Below are 8,925 nucleotides of genomic sequence, written 5' to 3'. Positions count from 1 at the left end.
TGCAAAAGATAGTTTTTTAGAAAAATTAGGATTTTTTTTCTGTTCATAGATTTTTTTTGGTGATATTAATTATTGTAAATATGCAAATGTTTGTATATTCATATGAACAATGAATTAGGCAATACTACTTCATGTATTTTTAAGAAGGAAGAAGAAGAAAAAGAATGAGAGGAAAAAGGAAATAAGAAGAGGAAGAAAGGAGAAGAAGAGGGGAGAGGAAGAAGAGGAGAAATAAATAAGAAGAAGAAAAAAGAAGAAAAAGAAGAGGAGAAGAAGAAAGGAATAGAGGAGAAGAAGAAAAAATAGAAAAAAATTCTATTTTTTCTTCTTCTCCTCTATTCTTTTCTTCTTCTCCTCTTTTTTTTTCTTCTTCTTTTTCTTCTTCTTCTTCCTTCTTCCTTCTTCCTCTTTTCGTCCTTTTTCCTTATTTTCTTTCTCGAGGGATAAGAATAAAAAGAAGAGGAGAAGAAGAAAGAAAGGAATAGAGGAGAAAGAAGAAACTTTGACACGAGGCGGGGGGTACCGATAACCCCTCCTCAATAACATTATTTTCCCATGTATATGTATGTTGCGTCGTTGTCGATATAACGAGGGTGTCGAGGATCACCCAGGGGTCGAGGGTCGGGAACTAGGGTAGAGGGTCGAGGGTCGTTAAGGGGTCAAGGGTCGAAGGTTTCAGGGTCGAGGGTCGTTAAGGGGTCAAGGGTCGAAGGTTTCAGGGTCGAGGGTTCCTATAGTGTCAAAGTATTGAAGAAATCCATGGCTTCATCATTAGCCGGAAGTAACCATGGCATGATGGTACGAAGTCCTCCAAAGTTATTCTGGAATGGAGTCCCGGATAGGATAATTTTCCTTTTTGTATGAAGCTCAGCAAAGGCCTTTCAAATGACGATATTCGGAAGGTTCTTGCTGAACTTTGTACCAAAAAGCGAATTATCCTATCTGGGACTCCGTTCCAAAATAACTTTGGAGAGCTTCGTACCATCATGCACCTGTTACTTTCGCCTAATGATGAAGACATGGTTTTGTTGAATCCTTTGACACTAGGCAACCTCCCGACCCCTCGGCGATCCTCGACCCCTTGGCCCTCGACCGCTCGGCAATCCACGACCCTCTACCCTACCGCGGGCGTCGATGCCCACGTCACTTGTGGGACATAGATGTAGTGTTCAACGTCGACCCCCTCCCGATAGCTTCAACACGTGGGGGGGTCGATATTACCCCCTCCTTGAAGCGTTCTCGAGGCCACCTCCTAACCCTTGAAGCATTGTCAAGGCCACCCCAAACCCTAGAGAAGCAGCGTCGAGGCCACTAATATGATTCCTTATTGTGATTAGCTAACTAGTTCTACGTTTGCCACTAATATATCCATATATATCTGTCATGTTTGAATAATAATTGCCATGTTGTAAATATTTGTAGAAACTATGGACACCCCCCGAGACGAAGCACAAGAAGCATTGTTGAGGGACATAATCGCACAAGGAAGTGATGCCCTCTCCTCGTTGATGTTTCTCAACGACAATGATGGTCTGGAAGGAGGGGGTGAAGAAGCAGCTGGCTATGATTTACATGGCTCCGATGACCCAATGCCGGTGCAAGAAGGAGAGGGTGAAGAAGTAGACCGTGAGGACGGCTCCGGTGATCACCAAACCGAGTCCGGCCAGGTATATATATTAGTTAAGCCTGTGCTGACTAGCTAATTGATGCATTCATTGTTTTGGTATGTACACATATTAATTAACTCTCGTCTTTGTTCCTTTTTCTAGCCCTCCGGATCGAGCACAACTTCGGTAAAGAGACGAGGCCCGAAGAAAAAGTTGAGCTCGGATGAAAAGTTTGAGATCATACAAATCGCGCGCGACGGCCAACCGATTGAACCCTACCGGACAAAGAAGGCATTTGTTGCTCAGTGCGGGGTTCTGGTTAGGGACAAGATCCCGATCAGCATCCAGCAATGGTATAAGCCTAAGAACGAAGACCCTGAGGTGTCTTATGTCAATGAGATGCAGAAAAAGAATCTTTGGACTGAGCTGAAGTCAAATTTCACCCTACCGCCGGAGGATGATCCAGAGAAGCCATTTATAGAGCCATTAATCAAGTCTTTTGCTCTGAGGAAGATGGCAGGCCTATTTAGGAATTGGAAGAAAGACCTCAATAGGTATGTCGAAAAAATGAGACACCAGAATTCAAGGGCAAATATGAGAAGATCAGAGATGACTGGCCCGCATTTGTGGCCCACAAGACATCGAAAAAGAGTAAAAAGATGTCGGCGACAAACAAGAGAAATGCTGAGAAGAAGAAGCTTCACCATCGCACGGGGTCAGGTGGCTACCTCGTAGCCCGGCCTAAGTGGGCCAAGGCTGAGAATGATCTGCTTGATAAAGGGATCGAACCAGAGACAATAAACTGGCCAGAACGTTGCCGGACTTGATAATGGGATCGAACCAGAGACAATGCAACTGAGGTTCAATATCGTGCCCAAGAAACCGAGGCCAACTTGCTACGATCGTTGGAGATAAATGAACACAAAGATATAATACTCTTTCCTTACAACTTCAAGTGAGTGTTGCTGTCTTGTGGCATATTCGGTTTCCTTATTAGTCCCGGTTATAGTAATGTAATATTGATGAGTTATGCATGTGTGCGCAGCTACCACTATATTCTCCTAGAGATTAAGCTTGAGAAGGGAGTAGTAACTGTCTTAGACTCCAAGCGAAAAGATCCCAAGGAGTATGCGGACATGACTGAAATGCTCGAGAAGTAAGTTAAATCGATCATTATCCACCATATCAGCAACTTTGTTCATTTCTGATATCAAGTAATTGTTTTCTTCGTATGGCAGGGCTTGGAGAAAATTCACCAAAAAAGCTCCGGGACTACCGAAGAAGCTGCAATTTAGGCACCCGAAAGTAAGTACTATATAGTAGCATATTCCAGGCATCTCCTAGTGATTCAAGCGCTAGTTTCATCAATACCATTTAGCATGCTTGCTAATTATCAGTTTGATTGACCTTTATTTCTTGTAAAGTGGTTGTGGCAGGAACAAGGGAATGATTTCTGTGGATACTACATTTGCGAGTCCATCCGCCACACGACCTGTGAGCGGGGCTACTCCGACAAACAATATGAAGTGCGTAAATAACAATATTCACAATTTTATTTTATTACCATCATTTGTGTTGAGTTTCATTCATATATATATATATATATATATATATATATATATATATATATATATATGTATGTATGTATGTATTGACTCCCTTCTTAAAATTAGATGTTTCGGATGCGGGATGAACTCCTAGCACCAGATCGCATGCGAGCAATTCAAGAGGAATTGGCGGCATTCTTTCTTGACCACGTGATCGCTGAAGACGGAGAATACTATGTGGACCACGCGTCCGTATTTTAGGAGATTATATATTTGTAAAAGATAATTATTGTATATATGTAGCCGGTAGTGTCGGATAGATATACGAGAACTTGTTGTTCGACCAATCTCTCGGAGAAGGAGAGGTGGTCGATATCACTTCTCTCTGTATGCATATATGTTCATGACGATCTTCTGGTTGCTTACTAGCTAGCTAGCGTGTCTAGCTAGTCCTCTCTATACGTATGTATGGTACGTAGCGTCGATCAAGCACGGACAAAAGAGAGGACACTTCTCTCTATTAATTAGCTAGCTATAGCATAATATATGAAACACCTAAAGTAACCCCCCAAAACCCCCCAACCCCCCCCCCCCTTCAAAAAAAACAAAAACCCCAGCCACAGAAATGCTGACGCGTGGATGCCTATTGGTCCCGGTTGGTGCCACCAACCGGGACCAAAGGCCCTCCTGCCTGGGCTCAGCGGACAGGCCACGTGGAGGCCCATCTGTCCCGATTCTGGATTGAACTGGGACTAAAGAGTCAGGGCATTAGTACCGACCCTTTAGTCCCGGTTCATGAACCGGGACTAAAGGCCCTCACCAACCGGGACTGTAGGCCCTTTTTCTACTAGTGAAACAGGACCTGAGAGGGCCGTCGGTGGTAGATTCCTGTTGGTTTACTCTCTCTCTTGCTCTTCCCTGCTTTGTCGGTGGTCCCGGTTATCATTAGGTCCCACGGTGTAGTGGCTTGTGTGATCGGGACCTCGGGTGAGTTCTCTTGCTGCTAGATAAGACCGTGGTGGGTGATGGATTTTCTACCATTTGGCTCGTAGGTTGGCCCCAGTGGTGGGTGTGGGGAGGAAGTATAGTGGCTCTATTTGCCCGTTGGGTAAATCACCACGCTTCACATGTCAAGGTTGTGCCCATTGGGTAAAAAGGGGCCTCTTTGTGCCCTTGCTGGTTAAATCTACGTGTTTTTTCCTCCTTGCTGTGGCTGGCCCTGCGTGATATGGGCCCCGCTTGTCGGTCCAAGGGGGAGCATCGGTTGGGTTATTTTGAAAATTACAACACCTCGATAGGTGGGCTTGTGAGAGCTGCACGGTTCTACTGTGGTCACTTTAGGCTGGTCATAGTGGGGAGGAACTTAGACTAGTAACATACATAAGTTACTAGTCCATGTTACTATCTTCATAGTAGGAAGTGTCAAAGGTGTAGTAACATATATGTCTTCATTTATTGCTTTGTAGACTCATTTTGTATTGGGAACCGCTATGTGATGGTAACATATTATGTTACTCTATTTGTCTCTCTCTTCTTTAATTACATGACACGTCATCTTTTTTGCTTATGTGGCATCTATGTTACTACTTATGTTACTTCCACTATGACTAGCCTTACTGTGGTCACGTTCGTTGTATCCTAGTGGGTGGGTTCACAGCTTCTCCTCTCCCGTCTTTGTACCTTTTTTAGATTAACCTTTCTCTAGCTGTCGTTGGGTCCGTCTACTGTGTGCCCTGCTTGCCAGTGGGTAGGGGGTTTGGCTGTGCTCTTTTGTCTGTAGTGATACTGTGTGCCATCCTTTTCTTCCTACAGCACCCCCAGTCCTCTCGCATTCTCGCTTCGCCACCTCTTCCTCCATATGCTTGCTCGTTGTTCCACCTTGGCGCTGGCTTTGAGTTTCACTCTGACCCTCGGCATGGTTGTGGCTTCTTTTGGTCGCTGCGTACGGCTGAGGTTCGGATCTCCGTTGTCTTGTGGAATGCCACCGTCGTTTTCACTCTTACATGCCGTCGTCCACTTTTGTTTGGCTTGGCTTGTAATAAAGAAATAAAGAAAAGAAGAGAAGAGAAGAGAAAAAAGCAAATAAAGGATAGAAAGAAAAAAAATACCGAGTGCTCTTTCTCGGCTACTCAGCAAAGGTGACTGCACCGCCACCCTCCTCTCAACCACGCTGACGGCGGACACGTGGCATATGATTTATCGATTGCCATCCTTAAAACACTCGATAAAACGTGGCTTTGCCGAGTTTTTCATTCTGGATGTTGAGTATTTTTTTATATGCACTCGGTTTAGGTGGTCATTAGGTGAGTTCCGAAGGAATGCACTCGGCAAAGCCGCACACACTCAGCACATAATCATTCCCCCGCAGTGATTCATACACGGTTATTTTATGGAGAACATTCTTGTCGACAGAATACATTGGAAGAAGGAATCAGAGGCAATCTGGTTAGTCACAAAAATGGTAAACTTCTCTATAATGAAAAAAGTAGCAACCCCGCAAAAAAAGGTAGCACTTCAGCCGGTTGCTCGCGATAGGTAAACTGAAATGGTTACAGAGTTCACACAACACCCACTGAACCTAAAGGGGAAACGTCTAATCACTTGTACAAATCACTTCTGCTAATTCTATCTACCTAGTTCCAGCTGAAGCTTCCGAGAGCCATTTTCAGGTTCTTCACCAGCTCAACTGCGGACGAAGACCCCTCTTCAATCTGCACACAACTAAACATGTCAATCTTCTGATCATTACAAGTTTAGAACTATACTAACAAATCACTCTTCATCCTCTTGGAAGTTATCTTTTGAGCAGTGGAAGGCGGGCCCTGCTCCGGTGCACCCCCCTAACTCAATTTCCTAGGGGTATTCTTGACCCCCGCCTTCTATTTTTTCTCGGGCCCGCCACTGCCCATATCCAAGCCCCGTAGCCCATATCCAAGCCCCGTATAACCTGTATACCCCATACGTATGTATACGGTGACATCCGAGAAAAAAAGGTACGACCTGCCGACGGCCCCACGACCAGGTACGACCTGCCGACGGCCGATCCATCAATCACGCAGGTCAATCAATCATGCAGCTCCACCATCATTCTGTTGAGGTTCTGTAGGATTATCAGCAGCGGCGATCTCATCGCCGGCGATCTCGTCCGAGAGCGCGCGCGGCACCGTTATGAATCTCCAGCGCTCGTAGGTACCGCATCCCGTTTCCCCACGTTTGTCTTGCTCGCGGCAGCAACAAACGAACTGCCGCTGTTTTCATCGTAGTGGTTAACCTAGCGGGGCGGGTAACCTAGCTTTCCGGCGGTCCAGGCATTGGCAGATCTTGTTCTGCTAGTGCTGCTCGTCGTGCTGTACATAGTGATCACGCGGGCTAAAGTGGGTTTCTTCTTTCTAGGGTTAACCTAACCTTACCTTGACGCCGATGACCGGTGTGGAGAGGGGGGAGGATCCATGGGTGGTCGGAGGTCATTGGCGTCGGTTGTGTGCACGATCTGAACGCCCTTGGTTGGGGCACTCCCCGGTTGGGGTAGTTTATTTAACATCTGTGATCATGCGCTAGGTGTTGTATATGTCAGCATTGATAATGTTTGCATATGTGATGATACATATTATTTGTTGTAGGAAATGGCGGACGAGGAGCTAACTGATATGATGGTAGACATGGAGTTTGGAGAACTGATGAAAGACTGGATAGAAGATTGGTCAGATGATGAAAATTCAGATCTTGGAGATCAGTCAGAGAATGGGAACGAATGGGAAGATTTTAATGTGAGTGGCATTATCATGTTGTAATTTTTTGGTGCCATCCGGCAACATTATATTTTTGTGTTGAAATTTATAGATGGATGAGCATGATGATGGTTAGGAAAACAATTCGGAGCTCTCGAATGAAGATTACATTAATCAGGTACGTAAGTGAAAAAATTTGTTGGCATGCAAATTGAATTCATTCTAAAATATTATATGATAAGTAATTATGTATTTGTGTTGTATTTTTCAGTTCATTTCCGAATGTCATAATGCATATGACCATTACGGTGAATCCGACGCGGAGACAGGCCTTAACGATGAATCATTACATGCACCTGATTCTGGGGATGGGCAGTCGTCGGTCATCATGAGTGAGGTATTTGTGTAATCAATGTTCTATGGAAGTAATGTTAAACCATAGAAAGCTGTTTTCATGGATATGTTTTGATTGTGTAGGTGACAGAAGTTGATGGGGCAAAGAATGTCCAAGATACTGCCAGTGCAGATGATAATAGGGATAAGTTGAGGCAGATAATGGAAATGACTTTTATGTCTCACGATGCTGCGTATGATTTCTACAACAGCTATGCTAGAGTTACTGGTTTCAGCATTAGAAAGAATAAGGTCAAGTATAGCAAAACCGAGTCACATCATATGCGTTATAGGCGGTTTGTTTGTTCCAGACAAGGGAAATGTGACAGCAAGTTGCTAACAGAGGAAGGACACAGCCGTAGGCTCAGACCAGAGACACGCTGCTTTTGTGAAGCACACCTGACCGTCAAGCTTGACCAAAAGTGTGGGGTTTGGTATGTTGAAAGTTTTGAGGACAAGCATAGCCATATGTTGGCAGGACCGGACGAGGTACCTTTTCTTTGGTCCCACAGAAAAATCAAAGAGTACCAGAAGCATGAGATAATGTCCATGGGAGCTGCAGGGATTAGAATTCATGACATGATGGATTCCTTCATCAGCAAACATGTATGGTATGGCGGTGTTGGTTTTACCAGGCGTGAAATATACAACCTTTGCGCCAGGGAGAATAGGAAGCTACTTTCAAAAGGTGATGCTGTCACAGCCATAGGCATCATGGCCAGTAGGAAACAGAGGGATCCTAGCTTCTTTTTCGAGTACAAGCTAGATAAGGAAGGACACTTGAATAGGATGTTCTGGTGTGACTCCCAGTCTCGTCATGACTACGAGGACTTCGGGGACGTGCTTGTATTTGACAGCACGTACAAGATGAACCGCTATGGTATGCCATTCATACCTTTTGTTGGTCTTAACAATCACCGGAAGACCACTGTTTTTGGTTGTGCCATAGTTTCGGACGAGACCGAACAGACATGTGTGTGGCTGCTGAAGACTTTTCTGAGGTGCATGTGTGAAAAGATGCCGAAGAGTGTAATCATAGATGCTGACGTCGTGATGATCAAGGCTATTCGCGAAGTCTTTCCAGACGTGTGGCACCGTATATGCACGTGGCATATAGAAAAAAATATGAAGATTCACCTTAGTCACAAGTCCTTGAAGGAGTTCCGAACTCTTCTGTACTACAGCAAGTCCACGGCCATGTTTGAGGAGAGATGGCACGCATTTTCCAAAAAATGGCAGTCGGAAAAAACTGTAACATGGTTGGAGAAGAGGAGACTGTGGGCTGCGGCATATCTGACAGAGGGGTTTTGGCTTGGCATGAAAAGCAACCAGCGGAGTGAAAGCCTGAACTCATGCCTTCACCTCCACCTAGACGGTGAAATGACCCTGATGGATATGATTTTGCATTATGAGAACGCCATTTTACGTATCTGTGAAAACGAGGCGCGAGATGACTGCACGACCTCACAGAGTTTACCGGTGCCAGTTACTAGCTCGAGGGAACTCTAGATAGCAGCTTCTCACATCTTCACTCCAGCAAATTTCTATATGTTGCAACAAGATCTTAGAAAAAATGACGGCATGGAGATTGTAGAAATTAAGCTGGGAGACGGATCACAACAGTACATTGTGGCCTGGAAGAATAACCGG

This window comes from Triticum dicoccoides, chromosome 4B, assembly GCF_002162155.2.
Source record: "Triticum dicoccoides isolate Atlit2015 ecotype Zavitan chromosome 4B, WEW_v2.0, whole genome shotgun sequence".
Taxonomy (NCBI): domain Eukaryota; kingdom Viridiplantae; phylum Streptophyta; class Magnoliopsida; order Poales; family Poaceae; genus Triticum; species Triticum dicoccoides.
Note: the sequence above shows the minus strand (reverse complement) of the source record.